The sequence below is a fragment of the Hyla sarda genome, chromosome 4 (genome assembly GCF_029499605.1).
Source record: "Hyla sarda isolate aHylSar1 chromosome 4, aHylSar1.hap1, whole genome shotgun sequence".
Taxonomy (NCBI): domain Eukaryota; kingdom Metazoa; phylum Chordata; class Amphibia; order Anura; family Hylidae; genus Hyla; species Hyla sarda.
The window spans coordinates 418,576,226-418,598,672 of NC_079192.1; the positions used below are offsets into that span (position 1 = coordinate 418,576,226).

The window sequence follows — 22,447 nt, forward strand, 5'->3', positions numbered from 1 at the left end:
AAGACACTATGAACCTCAGCGAAGGACTGTACAGTGGCAGTGACAGGATCATTGCGGTCCCAGATCGGTGTGGCCCATGACAGGGCCTTCCCAGACAGGAGACTAACCACGAATGCCACCTTCGACCGTTCTGTAGGAAATTGGTCCGACAACATCTCCAAATGTAGGGAACATTGAGACAGGAAACCACGGCACAGTCTAGAGTCCCCATCATATTTGTCCGGCAGGGACAAGCGGAGGTTAGGAGTGGCCACTCGCTGCGGAGGAGGTGCAGGAGCCGGCGGAGGAGATGGTTGCTGCTGTAGCTGTGACTGAAGTTGCTGTAGCATGGCGGTCAACTGCGACAGCTGGTGACCTTGTTGGGCAATTTGCTGCGATTGCTGGGCGACCACCGTGGATATGTCAGCGAGACTTGGCAGCGGCACCTCAGCGGGATCCATGGCCGGATCTACTGTTAGGATTCGGCAGGCTGGATGTGGATACTCTGTGTCAGCGAGGGATTGGCGTGGACCGTGTTGGTGGACAGGTTCTAGGTTGCTACTGGTCTTCACCAGAGCCCGCCGCAAAGCGGGATGGTCTTGCTGCGGCGATAGCAACCAGGTCGTATCCACCGGCAACGGCTCAACCTTGCTGACTGCTGAGAAGGCGTGGGACAGAAGGACTAGGCAGAGGCAAGGTCAGACGTAGCAGAAGGTCGGGGCAGGCTGCAAGGTTCGTAGTCAATGGAGATAGAAAGAGGTCAGGAACACAGTTATGGCAAACACAATAAACGCTTTCTCAAGGCACAATGGCAACAAGATCCGGCAGGGAAGGGGAAGTGAGGTTATATAGACAGGTGCACAGGTGGAAGCTAATCAGACTGATTGGGCCAGGCACCAATCATTGGTGCACTGGCCCTTTAAATCTTAGAGAGCTGGCGCTCGCGCGCCCTAAGGAGCGGAGCCGCGCGCGCCAGGATGTGACAGCCGGGGACCGGGACAGGTGAGTGACTTGGGATGCGATTCGCGAGCGGGCGCGTCCCGCTATGCGAATCGCATCCCCGCCGGCAGTGTCAGTGCAGTGCTCCCGGTCAGCGGGTCTGACCGGGGCGCTGCAGAGAGAGGAACGCCGCGAGCGCTCTGGGGAGGAGCAGGGACCTGGAGCGCTCGGCGTAACACACTATGCACTACACACAGCGCTAATGTATCGCACCACACTGTGCGCCTAAACAGCCGAAATGCTCTGGGCTTATGTGTGATACACAAGCTGTGAGCCTATGTACCATATGAAGGCTAAAGCATCTGAACCGTATGACAGCTATGTGCGTATTTGCATTATGAATGCTATAAGCGGGAGTACAGTATCAATGCTATGAGCGTGCGTGTAGCATGAATGATCTGCAATGTAGATGCTAAGAACATGTACCGTATGAACTCTGAGCGTATGTGCAGAAAATCTACGAGAGTATGTGCCGTATGAAACTGAGACCGTACAATGCTACGAGCGTACATGCAGTATAATGCTACGAGCGTACATGCAGTATAATGCTACGAGCGTACATGCAGTATAATGTTATGAGTGTATGTGCTGTATGACTGCTATGGGCATAAGTGTCACAAGAACGTTATGGGAAATCTGCTATGAGCATACGTGCAGAACTGCTGCGAGTATGCGTGCGATATAAATGCTGTGAGCGTGTATGCAGCATGACTGTTCTAACGTAGTGCCATTAACCAACTATGAGCTCGTATGCCGTATAAATGCTGAGCAATGTACAGCCTTCATTCTATGAACATACATGCCGTAAATCAGTGAGTGTGCGTGCAGTATAAATGCTATGTACGTGCATGTGGTATAATACTATGAGCTTGAGTGTGGTATTAATGGTATGAGCGTGAGTGCAATATTACCGCTATGAGCAATCATGCCGTATTGATGCCATGGGCATGCATGCAGTATGACCGCCGTGAGAGCGGGAGCAATATAATGCCATGAGCATGCCAGCAGTCTAATGCTATGTATGTGTGCAGTATGCATGCTATAAGCATGCATGCAGATTTAACTACTGAGCCTGCATGCGGAATGAATATTATGAGCATGTATGCAGTATGAATTCTACGGGTGTACATGCAGTATAAGAGCTATGAGCGAGTGTGCAGTGTGAATACTATGGTTGTACGTGCCGTGTACGCTGAGTAAGTGTAATATCACTGACGTATAACTGCTATGAGCTTAAGTGCAATATGATTGTACCTAGGTGCAGCATCACTGGTTTAATGCAATGAAAAAGGCTACAAGCTTACATGCAGTGTAAATGCTATGAGCATATGTGCAGTATGAATGCATGACAGTATATGCAGTATAAGTGCAATGATCGTGAGTGCGGTATGCATGACTGTATGTGCAGTATAAACACTATGATCGTAAGTACAGCCTGAACTGCATGACCGTATGCAGTATAAACACTATGACCGTAAGTGCCGTATCAATGCGAAACCGTGTGTGCGGTATAACTGCTGTGAGCGTGAGAGCAGTATAAATGCATGACTATATGTGCGGTATAATGCCATGAGCATGAGAGCAGTGTATATGCCTGACCGTATGTGCTGTGGAAATGCTATCAGAGTTGGCAGTATGAATGCCTAAGCATACGTGCGGTATGAATACATGACTGTATGTGCAGTATCACTGCTATGAGCGAGAGTGCAACTGCCTGACCGTATGTACAGTGTAAATGCTACACGCGTAAGAACAATATTAAATACATGACTGTGAGCGGTATAAACGCTATGAGCGTGAGTGCAGTATAAATGCCTGACGTATGTGGAGTGTAAATGCTATGAGCGAGAGTGCAGTATGACTGCTATGAGTGTTTGTGCAGTATAAATGCGTGACCGTATGTGGAGTATACATGCTATGCGCGTGAGTGCAGTATAAATGCTGTGAGCTTGAGTACCGTAAGCATGCATGACTGAGTATCATAATGCATGAGCTTACGTGCAGTGTAAATGTAAGAATATCCAAACGGTATAATACGGTGAATGTACGCGCAGCGTTAATGTTATGAGCATACCTGCTAACAGAAGTTAACCATACAATCCATCCGTAACACAACAGTACTTGTCAATGGTGCAATATGTTTGGCAATTGACAAAATGGTTGCGTGTCCCTGTTACATTTACGTTCAGTGATTCCTGAAGGGAATTATTGTATGACACATAATGATGAGCCCAATGATTTCAAAAGCCAGCCTGAGCGACTCCCGCTGGTGGTCCCGTGACCCAGAGCGCACCCGGCCCGGCCACCAGCACAGCGGACACCTACTGCAGCCATCGCCGCAGTCTGACCCGTGCTCCCTTCACCTGTTTCCGGGACCCCCGAACACTGACCGCCGAAATGGCAAACCTGTGCCAGTAGCTGACAGGAACATGTGACAGAACCGGACGGTATCGCTGCAGGCAGCCAACCCGCAACTCCTGTCTCACTTACCCCCTACCGTGACAGTCCCTTCCCTGCTAGTACCACTGTCACCCCCTGACTACCGGCCGCAACAGGCCCAGCAGTCAGGCCCCCATCCTGGCGTGAGGCCGATCTTCTGCCCCGAGGTAGCCGGCGGGGCTGCCCCAAATACCTGACCATACTTGCATGATACTCCCGACTGGGAGGCTCCGGGAGAGTGCGGGCCCTGGAGCTTGCTAATGGCTGGAACGTCAAATGCCTGCCCGCACACGGCTGCAGAAACCAGCTGACGTCGCCAAATCCCGACACGCCCCTACCTGTATTCAGGGGGCGTTATATACCCCACGCCCCTCCCACAAATACAGCCTTAACAGGCTTACACATATGCAAGGATATAACTACTATAATACTGCTCCTATATACAAGAATATAACTACTATAATACTGTCTCCTATATACAAGAATATAACTACTATAATACTGCTCCTATATACAAGAATATAACTACTATAATACTGCCTCCTATATACAAGAATATATCTACTATAATACTGCCTCCTATATACAAGAATATAACTACTATAATACTGCTCCTATATACAAGAATATAACTACTATAATACTGCCTCCTTTATACAAGAATATAACTACTATAATACTGCCCCCTATATACAAGAATATAACTACTATAATACTGCCCCCTATATATAAGAATATAACTACTATAATACTGCCCCCTATATATATAAGAATATAACTACTATAATACTGCCTCCTATATACAAGAATATAACTACTATAATACTGCCTCCTATATACAAGAATATATCTACTATAATACTGCCTCCTATATACAAGAATATAACTACTATAATACTGCTCCTATATACAAGAATATAACTACTATAATACTGCCTCCTATATACAAGAATATAACTACTATAATACTGCCCCCTATATACAAGAATATAACTACTATAATACTGCCCCCTATATATAAGAATATAACTACTATAATACTGCCCCCTATATATATAAGAATATAACTACTATAATACTGCCTCCTATATACAAGAATATAACTACTATAATACTGCCTCCTATATACAAGAATATAACTACTATAATACTGCCTCCTATATACAAGAATATAACTACTATAATACTGCCCCTATATATACAAGAATATAACTACTATAATACTGCCCCCTATATACAAGAATATAACTACTATAATACTGCCCCCTATATATAAGAATATAACTACTATAATACTGCCCCCTATATATAAGAATATAACTACTATAATACTGCCCCCTATATATATAAGAATATAACTACTATAATACTGCCTCCTATATACAAGAATATAACTACTATAATACTGCCTCCTATATACAAGAATATAACTACTATAATACTGCCTCCTATATACAAGAATATAACTACTATAATACTGCCTCCTATATACAAGAATATAACTACTATAATACTGCCTCCTATATACAAGAATATAACTACTATAATACTGCCTCCTATATACAAGAATATAACTACTATAATACTGCCCCTATATATACAAGAATATAACTACTATAATACTGCCCCTATATATACAAGAATATAACTACTATAATACTGCCCCTATATATACAAGAATATAACTACTATAATACTGCCCCTATATATACAAGAATATAACTACTATAATACTGCTCCTATATGCAAGAATATAACTACTATAATACTGCTCCTATATGCAAGAATATAACTACTATAATACTGCTCCTATATACAAGAATATAACTACTACAATACTGCTCCCAATATACAAGAATATAACTACTATAATACTGCCCCTATATATACAAGAATATAACTACTATAATACTGCCCCTATATATACAAGAATATAACTACTATAATACTGCTCCTATATGCAAGAATATAACTACTATAATACTGCCCCTATATGCAAGAATATAACTACTACAATACTGCTCCTATATACAAGAATATAACAATACCTTTTTCTCTGCAGGTTTGTGAGAAGTATCTTGGTGACTTATGTGATCTCGGGGAGGATTGTTCCCGGCTTCACATTTGCGGTTCCTTTATATGTGGACAGTGTGGCGGTGGTGACTGCAGACGTTCTCACGACCTCCTGGAGTTCAGTTCTGATCTCTTACACTCTCGCTGTCACTTTCCGGGGTTGTCTATTAAGAACTTTCAGACACTTTGTGTGGTGAAACACAATGGACGTCTCCAGTCACTGATGGTGAAAGAGAAACCGGAGAATGAGGAGGAGGAGGAGACCCCCACAGCATTGAGTGGACCCAGAAAAAGGAAGAACTCCGCGGATGTATCGCAAAATAAAGGTCATAGAAGACTACAAGAAACAGCAGGTGGGATAATATACATGGTGACCACAGCCCTGCCCCCTGTATGACATCACTGATATAATATAATAGTAATATAATGACATGTGACCACAGCCCTGCCCCCTGTATGACATCACTGATATAATATAAAAGTAATATAATGACGTGATAAAAGCCCCGCCCCCTGTATGACATCACTGATATAATATAATAGTAATATGACAATTGATCACAGCCCCGCCCCCTGTATGACATCACTGATATAATAGTAATATAATGACATGTGATCACAGCTCCGCCCCCTGTATGAGATCAATGATATAATATAATAGTAATATAATGACGTGATCACAGCCCCGCCCCCTGTATGACATCACTGATATTATAGTAATATAATGAGATGTGATACCAGCCCCGCCCCCTGTATGACATCACTGATATAATATAATAGTAATATAATGAGATGTGATCACAGCCCCGCCCCCTGTATGACATCACTGATATAATATAATAGTAATATAATGACATGTGATCACAGCCCCGCCCCCTGTATGACATCACTGATATTATAGTAATATAATGACATGTGATCACAGCCCCGCCTCCTGTATGACATCACTGATATATAATAGTAATATAATGACGTGATCATTGCCCCGCCCCCCTGTATGACATCACTGATATAATAGTAATATAATGACATATGATCACAGCCCCGCACCCTGTATGACATTACTGATATAATATAATAGATATAATGTCGTGTTTACAGCCCCGCCCCTTGTGTGACATCATTGATATAATCAATTATATTCCATTATAAACTGTGGCACTGCTTGATTAAAATGGCGTCCACCACCAGGACGTAATGAATCGTTGTTCTTACAAAGATAACCTAGATGCCGCCGGTGCCCCCTCTATAGTCTCCTCTATGTGCTGATCTGAGGGCTGGATTGAGGCCTAGGTTTATGTAAATACAGAGTCCGGTACCTGAGAAGTGATGAGGAGACTCCTTGGACTCTCTTAGGATTAGTAGGATCCTCCTTATTGTCATACTGCAGGGTCTATGTTGGCCTTTCTGGTGACACTTCATGAAGGAATACCCGGGGACTTTATTGGGCACCGTACAGAGACCCCATCATAGAAGTCTGCTCCATATCATCTATTTAATGAGCTATCTACTTTTTTTTACTTCCTTTTAGACTTCAATTCCAATTCTGGATCAGGCAGCCGACCAATGTCCGCGAGTGAAGAGAGTCACCATCACTCATGGGCAACAACAGATGATGAGAAACCTGTACAATTCTTCATTGGCCAGGACTTGCCATCACCGGAAGTGGCCCACCCATTGACGTCCCTGGAAGTGGCCCACCCATTGACGTCCCTGGAAGTGGCCCACCCATTGACGTCCCTGGAAGTGGCCCACCCATTGACGTCCCTGGAAGTGGCCCACCCATTGACGTCCCTGGAAGTGGCCCACCCATTGACGTCCCTGGAAGTGGCCCACCCTTTGACGTCCCTGGAAGTGGCCCTCCCATTGACGTCCCTGGAAGTGGCCCACTCATTGACGTCCCCGGAAGTGGCCCACCTATTGACGTCCCCGGAAGTGGCCCACCTATTGACGTCCCCGGAAGTGGCCCACCTATTGACGTCCCCGGAAGTGGCCCACCTATTGACGTCCCCGGAAGTGGCCCACCTATTGACGTCCCCGGAAGTGGCCCACCTATTGACGTCCCCGGAAGTGGCCCACCTATTGACGTCCCCGGAAGTGGCCCACCTATTGACGTCCCCGGAAGTGGCCCACCCATTGACTGTACCCTCTGTGATGGACTATCATAACTACAGCATCTCATTAGCAGTGACTTCACCTGAAGTGTCCTCTGCTCCTCACAATGAGTGCACACTTACCTCACATAATAAATCCAGACCTACTGATCCGGGCCTGCCTCTGGACACCGATCCTGGTATGACTCTCTGCTCCTGCTGGTTTACTATCCGTATATACGAGGGATGTCAAAAAATTTCCCACCCTTCCATATTTTTGTTAAAAACTGTAAAGGTGGGAGGAGCAGTAATAGGTTGTGTCTTAGCGTGTCATGTGACTAGTTCTGTCCAACAAGCCGACTATGTAGAATATTGAGGTTTCAAATTTGTTTCGAAATTAATTGAGTTAAAAAAAAGTGGTGAAACCTTTTGAATGTCCCCCGTAACGCACTCTACTTAGAACCAATGATCATCTATTAGCGGCCGAATCTCGTCTACGCCGATCACTTTAATGTCCAGCATTAACCATTTTGATGCCTTGATCAAAGCTGACCATGCATCTAAAAGGTTTAAGACAGTTCTTGGGGTTTTTTGGGGGGCCCCCTGTAGCACGATTGTGTGTGGGTGGGGGGGGTAATGGAGTAGTGAGTTAACATGGCTGTCAGAGGGCTCCTCCTCAAATTGGTGCCACTGATTGACAGTCTGCTTATACAGTCTGCCTCAGGCAGGCTGTATGAATGGATCGCTGATAACCCTGATCCATGCTATGGCCTAACATTGACCAGTAAAGGCTGGTTAACGATTCAGTGATTGCTTATAAACGATTGCTTATATTATATATCTATTTTTTATTTATTTTATCAATATATATGTAAGTCCCACCCCTAAACAATTTATATTACCTCTTTTTTTTCATTCTTTTAAATATATATCATTTTTTTTTCTTAAATAAAAAATTAGGTATCCCCATGTGCGATAATGTCGAAACTATCAAAATATAATGTTATTTAAACCGGTGAACGTGTAAAAGTAAAAAGAATAGACTAGACTAAAAACACGAGAATTGCTGATTTTTGGGGAAAACAAGAAAATAAAGTGATCAATAGTCCCATCAAAACGAAATTGGTATCGATAAAAACTACAGATCAGGGCACAAAAAATTAGCCGATAATAGCCCAATATATGGAAAAAGAAACGTGTTCTAGGGGTTGTTTCTTTAAACCCAAAAAAATTTTTAGTGTCAAACATAAGAAAAGGTACATACAGCAAATCCAGCGACCCTATACTAAGGCGCGACAAGAACAAAATTTGGGCAGAACCGGGGTTGGGTAATAGAAGTTGGGAAGACATGACATAAAATAGGGGAGCGGGGCTGGGGGAGGGGTATGGTGATCACAGGTCTACAAACATTCATATAGCAAAACCCTAAATAGATGGGGGGGGGGGAGTGTAGGACAAAGAAGCAATCCAAATACATACATTCAAAGGTGCAAATAAAAGGAGACATCGGAGGCATATGAAGAATCCAGCCATGATTGCCAGAGTCTAAAGAACAGGTCCAAGGAATCTTCCCGAACCGCCGACATTTTCTACGATGGCATGATGGCATTAATCAGGTCAATCAAAAAAAAAATTTCTTAAAAGTAGTTAAATTAAACAAAATCTATATAAAATCCGTGCCGTTGTAATTGTATGGACCTACAGAATAAACATAACAGTACCGTAAAGTACATAAAAATTTTTTGTTTTTTGACCCATAAATCATTTCTTTTGTTTCACCGCAAATGTTTTGATGAAATCAGTGATTTCATTACAAAGTAGAATTGGTGCTGCATGAAACGAGCCTCATATGGGTCTGAGGATGGAAAATAAAGAGTTAAGGCAAAGTTAAGCCGAGGAGGTCAAAATAAAAATGTCAAAATTTAAGTTGGCCGTGTCTTCGAGGAGTTCAAGTTAAAGTTTGTTCCCAGTAGTGCATCTTTACCACATCTCTCTGTAGACCCCCTTTATGCACCAGGAGCCTCCACAGCCCCCTATAGATCTCATTGACTACATGTGACCAATCGGGAAATAACATCACTCTATAAAGACAGAAAGTTTATCATTTTCCAATATTTTTTTTATTTGTTTTTAGCAAATCCTGACAAAGTCCTGGAGATCTGTCTTTCTAATCTTTGGAAATACTGCAAGTTAGAAGGTGAGTGCTCCTTGGGGGAGGGGTTATTGGGAGGAAGCAACAATTAGATTAGGATCTTGGGGGATAACTTTGAGTTCTCCTTTACAGGCCGCTGCCCGGACATGCATTACTACCTGCCGTACCGCTGGCAGATTAACAAAGGAACCGACTGGAAAGATATCTCCAATATGGAGGCAATTGAGAAATGCTACTGCGACCCATCCGCTGACAGGTATGGGCCCTACATATGGGATCGGCACAGTTACAGCTGATCATCACATTGGGGGTCTTGTGTTACTTTTCGTATATCTAAGGGGGCGGAGCATTATGTTATAACTCCTCCCACTTGTCATTCGCAGGGTTCAGTCGATTGACTTTCTAACTATGAGATTCAGTGAGCACAGCGTTCGTCGCCTCTCCACCGTTTCATCAGTCTTGAAGCCGCCTGAATATGTCCTGACCACCGAGTGGCTGTGGTACTGGAAGGATGAAAATGGCGCCTGGACACAATACGGCCATTCTGTAAGTTCAGCACCGGGCACCCAATCATCTCAAGTGGTGCAGAGTATGTGGCTCCTCCCCCCAGACCCTAAAGTCTCTTTGGTCAGTATGTGGTCATCAAAGATGTGAAAGTTGGATGGTTGCCCGCGATTTATACTTTTCCAGTTCTCTTTCCCTATAGAACGTAAAAAAGGTGAAGGCCACCGCCTCCACTTCAGACCTGGAGAACGTCTATCTCACCGATCCCACCGCGGTTCTTCCATTCATTGCCGGCAAACATCACTATGAGATAAACTTCCAAGGCATAGGAGTGACTAATGTACTGGTGTAGTCTTCCCTGAATTGGGACCATGCCATTGCCTCGTGACACTGCACACACTTTCCCACAATGCCTCTTGTTTGCACGTGTGACCTGCTTTAGTAAATTCTATAAGGTGGTCGTAACCAAGGGTAACAGGTAAACAATACAAAAGTAGGCCCATGGGGGACTAGTACATTTTTGAAAATCCTTGTAGACGTTATGATATTCATCAGTTTAGACCAGTGGCGTCAAACTGTGGCTCTCCGGATGTTGCAAAACTTCAACTCCAAGCATGCCCGGACAGCCAACGGCGGTCCGGGCATGTTGGGAGTTGAAGTTTTGCAAAAGGGAAGCCTTGATTTACTTTTCATGATCAGTGTGGATCCTCTGGAGGAGGCAGACAGGTGTTTGGCTGTCCGGGCATGATGGGAGTTGAAGTTTTGCAACACCCAGAGGGCCACAGTTTAAGGCCACTGGTTTAGATCCTAGATATCTTTTAAAGGTCAAGATCTTGGGCTACGCTCCCCAGCATAGTGCCATGACAAATTGGAAAGTGGCCCCATATGTTCTCCCTCAGGATAGCTGCTCTGGCACCTGCTACCACACTTTCTATGTCCACTGTCATCCAATAGTATCCACCGGTTCAAGCACCCATGTCCCCTTGCCTTCCCATTTTGAGGGTTCCTCAACTGGTGCACCATAGAGTTTGAGGTATTAACCTCCGATAGTCCATCGATAGAGCCAAGGTGGTCTTCATAATTACTTTGCCGTCCATTGACGATCGTGTTCGGTCAACCCCACGGTGGGAGCATAGAGTGCGGAGTTTCCTCACCACCTTTAGAAGAGCAATTGAGCAACCAGGTTGGGCGTCGTCTGCTACTTCCTCCTGGCTCCATCCACACCAAGGAAACTCCATTATCCTATCCGGTTCCACATTTCGACTCCTGAGCCCACCTGGAATAATGAAGAGTTGGTGGTCATCTCCTGAGCAAGGCCAAGTAGAAGACACTTTGGTGGGTCGGGATCTCCTCAGTTCTTTGGCTAAAGTCATTTTGAAGCCTATACAGACCAACATAAGGTTCTGAGGAGGACTGTGTGAGACCGAATGTACTTGACAAGCCCCTCAGCCGACACTTTCTACAACACCTCCTCCAGGCGAGTGGAAAGAGTTAAACTTTAAGGAGAGACAATGCTGACAGAGTAATAATGTTGGGTATGTAAATACTCTGGGGCTAAAGGTCACTGTCTACAGCCTTGTTCTGTGAAGCCTGGAAAGTCCAGTACGTCACTTGTTCCAATTCTTTACAGCCCTATTGACCTTACACATCGGAGTGATACAAGGATCTAGGATAGTCATCTTTGGGGCTTCCTGGTTGCAAGTCGTGATCGGGTGATCGACTGTACTTCCGGTGAAGTCCTACATGGGGAGCCGCCATGCTTCTCCTAGTGTCATCAAAATGGCCATTCCAAAGCCTTAGAACCCTGACCTGTCCGCTTCCGGCACAATATTCAGATTTTGTTGACTACTTGAGGCTCTTAACTTCAAGGGAAACCACCGATCTCCAGTTTGCATAGAAGTCAATATCATATTTTCTTATATATTAGTAACAGTCAATGACTATGACACCAACATGGAGGTTACCAGGTTAGTGAGACATGAAGATCACAAAGATCAAGATTATAGGCTGATATTTAGGGTCTTGTTCATGGCTGAGCTGTAAAGTGGTGACAAATGGAATGGACTCTACTGCCTCACGTCTTAAGCTGGGTTCACACCACGTTTTTGCAGTACAGTTCCCGTATACGTTTTCAATTTGAAAACAGTACGGAACCGTATTGAAAACCGTATTCATTGACTTTCCAATGAAAACCTTATGCCAAAAGATGCATCAGGTTGTGTCCGTTTTGCATCCTGTACGGTTATGTCAGGTTTTTTTTCCCGTACCCAAAACTGTAGCCTACCACGGTTTTTGGTCCAGGTGAAAAACCATATTGAAACGTATAGGTTTTTTTTTTTATTATTTTTTTTAACATGGGAGTCAATGGGAACTGTACAGAACCGTATGTGCGTACGGTTCCATCCGATTTTCACCATACGGTTTTTGACTTTGCAGTTTTTTTCTTGGAATTTCAATCAAACAAGTGAAACTCTATTCATAATGGAATGAAGAGTTAAAAACGTATATGGTTTTTTTCTTAAAAAAACGGATGCAACCGGACATCATTTTTCAAATCGTATACGGATTAAAATTTGGACAAGAAAATTGGGTGAACTTTCTCCTGAGCCAAATTCTGTCTTTTTCGGTTTGGCCGGACTCAAAGTCTTCTCTATTTAAACGCGTCTACAGTAAGAAGCGTAAGAAAAATGACCCCACAAAACCGATCACTTTGGTGTCACGGGTCTAAAGTCCATCCAAAGACATCCTGTTTTTTCTTCATATATTGATGTCCTAATATGCCATGATGAGATGTTATTGTGCCCCTCTTTGAGATATTATTGTGCCCCTCTTTGAGATGTTATTGTGCCCCCCCTTTGAGATGTTATTGTGCCCCCCCTTTGAGATGTTATTGTGCCCCCTTTGAGATGTTATTGTGCCCCCCTTTGAGATGTTATTGTGCCCTCTTTGAGATGTTATTGTGCCCCCCCTTTGAGATGTTATTGTGCCCCCCCTTTGAGATGTTATTGTGCCCTCTTTGAGATGTTATTGTGCCCCCCCTTTGAGATGTTATTGTGCCCCTCTTTGAGATGTTATTGTGCCCCCCTTTGAGATGTTATTGTGCCCCCCTTTGAGATGTTATTGTGCCCCCCTTTGAGATGTTATTGTGCCCCCCTTTGAGATGTTATTGTGCCCCCCCCCCCCCTTTGAGATGTTATTGTGCCCCCCTTTGAGATGTTATTGTGCCCCCCTTTGAGATGTTATTGTGCCCCCTTTGAGATGTTCGGTTGCTATTTAACAATTGTGTCTTGTTTCAGAAATGAAGCAGAGGAACATCAATTACCAGACGGAGAGAGACGTGCGCAGGAGACCAAAATATCTGAACTTCCAAGATGTGAAATTACTGAGAGGAAGGTAAATTCCCCTGATTATTAATAATAGATGAAAGATAAAATTGTCCGTATCCATAATGGGGTATTTCGGCCAAATCATCTTATCCCCCTATCCAAAGGATAGGGGATAAGATGTCTGATTGCGGGGGGCCCGCCGCTGGGACTCCCTGCGATCTCCGTGCAGCACTCGCATTCTATGCGGGGCTGCGTATCCAGTCTAGGAAACCTCTTTGTTTCCAGGACTGGAGACGTGACTCCATTCATGTCTATGGGAGGGGGCGTGATGTCAGTTTCCAGGACTGGAGATGTGATGTCATGCAATGCCCCCTCAATTCATGTCTATGGGAGGGGGCGTGATGTTCGTTTCCAGGACTGGAGATGTGATGTCATGCAATGCCCCCTCAATTCATGTCTATGGGAGGGGGCGTGATGTTCGTTTCCAGGACTGGAGATGTGATGTCACGCAACACCCCCTCCATTCATGTCTATGGGAGGGGGCGTGATGTCTGTTTCCAGGACTGGAGATGTGATGTCACGCAATGCCCCCTCCATTCATGTCTATGTGAGGGGGCGTGGCGGACATCACGCCCCCTCCCATAGACATGAATGGAGGGGGTGTTGCATGACGTCACGTCTCCAGTCCCAGAAACTCAGAGACCTCTTTGTTTACAGGACAGGAGACGTGACGTCACACAACACCCCCTCCATTCATGTCTATGGGAGGGAGCGTGATGTCCGTTTCCAGGACTGAAGATGTGATGTCACGCAACAACCCCTCCATTCATGTCTATGGGAGGGGGCGTGACGTCCGTTTCCAGGACTGAAGATGTGATGTCACGCAACAACCCCTCCATTCATGTCTATGGGAGGGGGCGTGACATCCGTTTCCAGGACTGAAGATGTGATGTCACGCAACAACCCCTCCATTCATGTCTATGGGAGGGGGCGTGAGGTCCGTTTCCAGGACTGGAGATGTGATGTCACGCAATGCCCCCTCCATTCATGTCTATGTGAGGGGGCGTGGCGGACATCACGCCCCCTTCCATAGACATGAATGGAGGGGGTGTTGCATGACGTCACGTCTCCAGTCCCAGAAACTCAGAGACCTCTTTGTTTACAGGACAGGAGACGTGACGTCACACAACACCCCCTCCATTCATGTCTATGGGAGGGAGCATGACGTCCGTTTCCAGGACTGAAGATGTGATGTCACGCAACAACCCCTCCATTCATGTCTATGGGAGGGGGCGTGACGTCCGTTTCTAGGACTGGAGACGTGACGTCACGCAATGCCCCCTCCATTCATGTCTGTGAGGGGGCGTGACGTCACGTCTCCAGTCCTGGAAACAAAGTGGTTTCCGAGACTGGAGACGCAGCCCCGCATAGAATGCGGGTGCTGCACGGAGATCACAGGGGGTCCCAGCGATAACATGTATTTGGCCGGAATACCCCTTTATGAGTATAAATGGTCTTCTTATTATTTTTAGCATAAAATCATCAGCACCTCAACCTCCCCTGGAGTCAGCAGCCGTGTTCCCCCTGAGGACAGCACCGCCCCCTCTGAAGACTGACATCTACCCGAAGACATGGAACACATCGGCCCTGCCGGAGATCGGCTGTAAGGTAACGTACACTCGTCTCTAAGACCCGTTCTACAGCGCTGACCGCACCGCACGTGACAGGAGGTGATAACTTCTCTTCTTCTCTCCCCCAAAGAAAGTTCTTGTCTCTGAGAGATCCAGTGAGTCTCTGGAAATTGTCAGCAGCTTCGCCAAGACGGTCAGCGGGCACCTGGTGAAGAAGCTGTGGCGTCTCCAGAACCCGTTTCTCTGGCAGGTGTTCCAGCAGTACGTCAGCTCTTATTTTGGGGAGTTTAGTATGTTCCCCATGCAAAGGTGTTTAGATTAGAAAGGGGGCCTGGAATGTGATGTGCCAGATCAAGTGGCCCATTCATGATGGGTTCTGGTTCCGTACACAGAGGAGATACCATAGTTCATTGTGGCCCCATCTCTCCTCACTATAGGTGGTGGCCCCTACAGAGAGAGGATGTCCCAGATCATTGTGGCCCCATCTCTCCTCACTATAGGTGGTGGCCCCTACAGAGAGAGGATGTCCCAGATCATTGTGGCCCCATCTCTCCTCACTATAGGTGGTGGCCCCTACAGAGAGAGGATGTCCCAGATCATTGTGGCCCCATCTCTCCTCACTAAACGTGGTGGCCCCCTACAGAGAGAGGATGTCCCAAATCATTGTGGCCCCATCTCTCCTCACTATAGGTGGTGGACCCTACAGAGAGAGGATGTCCCAGATCATTGTGGCCCCATCTCTCTTCACTATAGGTGGTGGACCCTACAGAGAGAGGATCTCCCAGATCATTGTGGCCCCATCACACTTCACTATAGGTGGTGGACCCTACAGAGATATGATGTCCCAGATCATTGTGGTCCCATCTCTCTTCACTATAGGTGGTGGCCCCTACAGAGAGAGGATGTCCCAGATCATTGTGGCCCCATCACACTTCACTATAGGTGGTGGACCCTACAGAGAGAGGATGTCCCAGATCATTGTGGTCCCATCTCTCTTCACTATAGGTGGTGGCCCCTACAGAGAGAGGATGTCCCAGATCATTGTGGCCCCATCTCTCTTCACTATAGGTGGTGGACCTTACAGAGAAAGGATGTCCCAGATCATTGTGGCCCCATCTCTCTTCACTGTGTGGTGGTCCCTACAGAGAGAGGATGTCCCGGATCATTGTGGTCCCATCTCTCTTCACTATAGGTGGTGGCCCCTAAAGAGACAGGATGCTCTAACTCATTGTGGCCCCATCTCTCTTCACTATAGGTGGTGGACCCTACAGAGAGAGGATGTCCCAGATCATTGTGGCCCCATCTCTCTTCACTATAGGTGGTGGACCCTACAGAGATATGATGTCCCAGATCATTGTGGCCCCATCTCTCTTCACTATAGGTGGTGGACCCTACAGAGAGAGGATGTCCCAGATCATTGTGGCCCCTTCTCTCTTCACTATAGGTGGTGGACCCTACAGAGAAATGATGTCCCAGATCATTGTGGCCCCATCTCTCCTCACTATAGGTGGTGGACCCTACAGAGAGAGGATGCTCTAGCTCATTGTGGCCCCATCCTCCTTCACTATGGGTGGGGGACCCTTTATGGTCAGGGCTTTGTTTTATAATTTTCTTTTTTACTTTTAAGGCAAAAGAAACAGATGAAAAAACTAAATAAGGGGCGAGACGTGAAGGAAATGCGACTGTTTCACGGCACAAAGAACAAGCACATTGAAGCCATCTGCAACCAGAACTTTGACTGGCGCCTCTGCGGCACCCATGGCACTCGGTATGGACAAGGTAGGAAGCAGTGTCTGGAGGGAAGCTCTGATTGGAGGCAGATGACCCCGAGTGACCTTGTCTAGTCTAAGAATTACACTTGTAACCTGTCCACATTTTCTTCATAGGAAGTTATTTTGCCCGAGACGCCTCGTACTCCCACAACTTCTGCACGGCAGCGGTCAGCGGGAAGCTGATGATGTTCGTGGCTCGTGTGCTGGTGGGAGACTATATGGAAGGAACTTCTGAAATGAAGCGACCGCCGCTGAAACCCGGCAGCAGCTCGCACTACTACGACTCCTCCGTGGACAACATCACCGATCCCTCCATCTTTGTGGTGTTCGAGAAGCATCAGATCTACCCAGAGTATTTCCTGGAATATGAAGAACAGAAATAACCCCGTGTTATCTGCTGAGGCGCTGAATACGAGATGAACACGGACATCGGACCTGAAGACACAGGGTGGGCCCTAAAAGAACCTGAAGACACAGAGCGGGGCCCTAGAAGATGTGGCAGAGAGTGTCTCATTCTGCTGTCCTTTGTGCATTACAATTTAGAAGATAGTGGAAACATTACATTTCCCACAATGCATCACATCAGAACATGCCATACAGGCAATGAGACACCAGGGGGCAGCAAAGAGACGTATCAAGTAAAGAGGGAACCAGAAGATTGGTGAATGCAGCTCTAGGGGTGACCAGAGTATAGGTCTAAAATGAGCTTCTATATTAGATTTATGGTTTTGATATTAGCTTCAACTAATACCAAGGTTTATGGGGTTATGCCCCAAGCTTCTCTCCTGTAATCCTGAAATAGATCCTAGGTAAGACTTATGGGCCCCTAGGTGAGGATTACTGAGGTCATCATGCAGGCGTGGTGACATAATTTATCAGAAATCTAATGCCAGGCCCCTTTATCTACATTCGATGGTCGACATGGTCTGTGAGACCCTTCATCTACATGGGGTGGTAGACATGGTCTGTGGGCCCCTTCATCTACATGGGGTGGTAGACATGGTCTGTGGGCCCCTTCATCTACATGGGGTGATAGACATGGTCTGTGGGCCCCTTCATCTACATGGGGTGGTAGACATGGTCTGTGGGCCCCTTCATCTACATGGGGTGATAGACATGGTCTGTGGGCCCCTTCATCTACATGGGGTGGTAGACATGGTCTGTGGGCCCCTTCATCTACATGGGGTGATAGACATGGCCTGTGGGCCCCTTCATCTACATGGTGTGGTAGACATGGTCTGTGGGCCCATTATCTACATGGGGTGGTAGACATGGTCTGTGGGCCCCTTCATCTACATAGGGGGGGGGGGGTAGACATGGTCTGTGGGCCCCTTCATCTACATAGGGGGGGGGGTAGACATGGTCTGTGGGCCCCTTCATCTACATGAGGTGGTAGACACGGTCTGTGGGCCCCTTCATCTACATGAGGTGGTAGACACGGTCTGTGGGCCCCTTCATCTACATGGGGTGGTAGACAGGGTCTGTGGGCCCCTTCATCTACATTGGGTGGTAGACATGGTCTGTGGGCCCCTTCATCTACATGGGGTGATAGACATGGTCTGTGGGCCCCTTCATCTACATTGGGTGGTAGACATGGTCTGTGGGCCCCTCCATCTACATGGGGTGGTAGACATGGTCTGTGGGCCCCTTCATCTACATGGGGTGATAGACATGGTCTGTGGGCCCCTTCATCTACATGGGGTGATAGACATGGTCTGTGGGCCCCTTCATCTACATGGGGTGGTAGACATGGTCTGTGGGCCCCTTCATCTACATGGGGTGATAGACATGGTCTGTGGGCCCCTTCATCTACATGGGTTGGTAGACATGGTCTGTGGGCCCCTTCATCTACATGGGGTGATAGACATGGCCTGTGGGCCCCTTCTTCTACATGGGGTGGTAGACATGGTCTGTGGGCCCATTATCTACATGGGGTGGTAGACATGGTCTGTGGGCCCCTTCATCTACATAGGGGGGGGGGTAGACATGGTCTGTGGGCCCCTTCATCTACATAGGGGGGGGGCGTAGACATGGTCTGTGAGCCCCTTCATCTACATGAGGTGGTAGACACGGTCTGTGGGCCCCTTCATCTACATGAGATGGTAGACATGGTCTGTGGGCCCCTTCATCTACATGGGGTGGTAGACAGGGTCTGTGGGCCCCTTCTTCTACATGGGGTGGTAGACATGGTCTGTGGGCCCCTTCATCTACATGGGGTGATAGACATGGTCTGTGGGCCCCTTCATCTACATGGGGTGGTAGACATGGTCTGTGGGCCCCTTCATCTACATGGGGTGATAGACATGATCTGTGGGCCCCTTCATCTATATGGGGTGGTAGACATGGTCTGTGGGCCCCTTCATCTACATGAGGTGGTAGACATGGTCTGTGGGCCCCTTCATCTACATGGGGTGGTAGACATGGTCTGTGGGCCCCTTCATCTACATGGGGTGGTAGACATGGTCTGTGGGCCCCTCCATCTACATTGGGTGGTAGACATGGCCTGTGGGCCCCTCCATCTACATTGGGTGGTAGACATGGTCTGTGGGCCCCATGCAGTTACAGGGCTGGTGGTACCGGGAGCCCCTGGTTACACTGCACAGCACTAGCTCTTCCGCTGGATGGAAGGTTCCTGGACAATATCCCGTCCTACTCTCGTATATCTGGACTCCGGTCCGTCTTGTGTGATTATCGCCCTTCTGATCCCTGAACAGGAAATAAGGTGGGAGGGTGGGAAGATTGGGGGGGATGAAGAGCGTGGATGTTTTTGACAGATTTTGGACTGTAAAAATCTGAAAATGGTGAAAATTTGTAATAAAAATCTGCACCTGATCATGATCATTTCTGTCTTTAGCATAAACTGTGTGAACCAATGGTATTATGAGGCGGGCACTTACCTGGGTTTATTTACCGCACTTCACTCCTGAAAATGTAGCATGGACCACGGCTAATAAATCTTAAGGAATATATTAAGGGAATCAGAATTTAATTTTGTAAATTCAATAACATTTTGACAAAAATGAGTAACTTCTATAAATACTAAATCCGTGCCAGGAACTGTCCAGAGCAGGAGAGGTTTGCTATGGGGATTTGCTCCTGACATGGACAGTTCCTTACATGGACAGAGGGGTCAGCAGAGAGCACTGTGGTCAGACTGGAAAGAAATACACAACCTCCTCTGTAGGATACAGCAGCTGATAAGTACTGGAAGGATTAAGATTTTTTAATAGAAGTAATTTACATATCTGTTTATTTTTGTGGAACCAGTTGATTTAAAAAAAAAATAAATAATTTCCACCGGAGTTCCCCTTTAATTCACAAGCTGGTGCACTCACCTTATCGCTGATCATCATCACACGGATGTTTATACAATTTAGACGCTAAGAATGTTGTGGATCATTTTACTCTTTCCAAGACTCAATTAGCACCGAAAAAATGTTTATGGCCACAAGAAAAATCGGAACAGCGAGTGCGACCTTTATGAATTGCTAAAAATATAAACAACTGTGCACTTCGTACGATTTGGGCCTGACATAAAAAATCCCAAATCTATGTAGAGTAATTTATGGCGCTGCGATAAGACACACGACAAGAATAAATATACACTTCATTGTGAAGCGATAAAAAAATCTATAATATCATTAAATCTAATATATATTATTATAAAATTCAGTACAGCGCAAATATGTAACAACAAAGATCAGTCCGTACCAGAAATAAACCCAATATGGCAGCATCAAGTCTCTGTATCACCATGGCAACAGAGTAACATAAAAAATCCAGTATTATCTCTCTCTATATATATATATCTCTCTCTCTATCTCTCTCTCTATATATATATCTCTATTTATCTCTATTTATCTCTCTCTCTCTCTCTCTATATCTATATCTATCTATCTATATCTATCTATCTCTATCTATCTCTATCTATCTCTATCTATATCTATCTATATCTATCTATCTATATCTATCTATATCTATCTATATCTATCTATCTATATCTATCTATCTATCTATATCTATCTATATCTATCTATATCTATCTATATCTATCTATATATCTATATATCTCTCTCTCTCTATATCTATATATCTATATATATATATATCTATATATATATCTATATATATAATATATATATATAAATATATATATATATCTCCTCTCAAGGAGATTGCGAGGGGTCCCCAGCGGTGGGACCCCCGAGATCAGACATCTTATCCCCTATCCTTTGGATAGGGTATAAGATGTCTCGGGGTGAAGTTCCCCTTTAAGTAAAATATCTAGGTGAGGATTTCACTAAATTGGATTGAAGAAATATAAGTAATCGTAAACATTACCAAAGTATACTGGGGGGGGGGGGGGGGGGGGGTGCCAGAGCCATGTGGTCCGAAAAAGAGAAACTCCGCTAATCCTAAGGGAATATCCCTCAGCAGAGACGAAACCAAATATTTTCATGCAGTTTTTATTTAATTTTTTTTCAGCCCCCTCGTTTTTGCTTAGATTATAAAGGGCTGGTAAGAGTTAAAAACAGCAAAACATCAGAATTGTTAAAAATACAACACAATCCCCCCCCCCCCCCCCCTTGGGGAATTAACATGTCTTGCAAGAAAACATGGTCACACGGCTTACATAGCAATTATCATGTTTAATTCGTTTATCTGAAGTTTTTAGCGGTAGCATTTTTGCATTGATCGGACTTATTGATCGCTTTTTATTCATTTTTTTATGATCTAAAAAGTGACCAAAAATACGCTATGTTGGACTGGAATTTTTTTGCGCGCACGCCATTGACCATACAGTTTAATTAACGATATATTTTTATAGTTCGGACATTTACGCACGCGGCGATACCATATATAATATTTTCACAGGTTTTTTTATGGGAAAAGGGGGTTGATTCAAATTTTTATTAGGGAAGGGGTTAAATGACTTTTGTTAACTTATTTTTCTTCACTTTTTTTTGCAGTGTTAGCTCCCCTAGGGACCTATAACACTGTACACACTGATCTCTTATACTGATCATTGTTATCCTATAGGGGCCTATAACACTGTACACACTGATCTCTTATACTGATCATTGTTATCCTATAGGGGCCTATAACACTGTACACACTGATCTCTTATACTGATCATTGTTATCCTATAGGGGCCTATAACACTGCACACACTGATCTCTTATACTGATCATTGTTATCCCATAGGGACCTATAACACTGCACACACTGATCTCTTATACTGATCATTGTTATTCCATAGGGACCTATAACACTGCACATACTGATCTCTTATACTGATCATTGTTATCCCATAGGGACCTATAAAACTGCACACACTGATCTCTTATACTGATCATTGTTATCCCATAGGGACCTATAACACTACACACACTGATCTCTTATACTGATCATTGTTATCCCATAGGGACCTATAACACTGCACACACTGATCTCTTATACTGATCATTGTTATCCCATA

General features: G+C 45.4%; 1 pseudogene; it reads left to right on the forward strand.

The window, feature by feature from the left end:
- Window positions 1-18,242, forward strand: part of LOC130267771 (zinc finger CCCH-type antiviral protein 1-like) — a 32,595-nt pseudogene extending 14,353 nt beyond the window's left edge.
- Window positions 18,243-22,447: the final 4,205 nt, after the last annotated feature.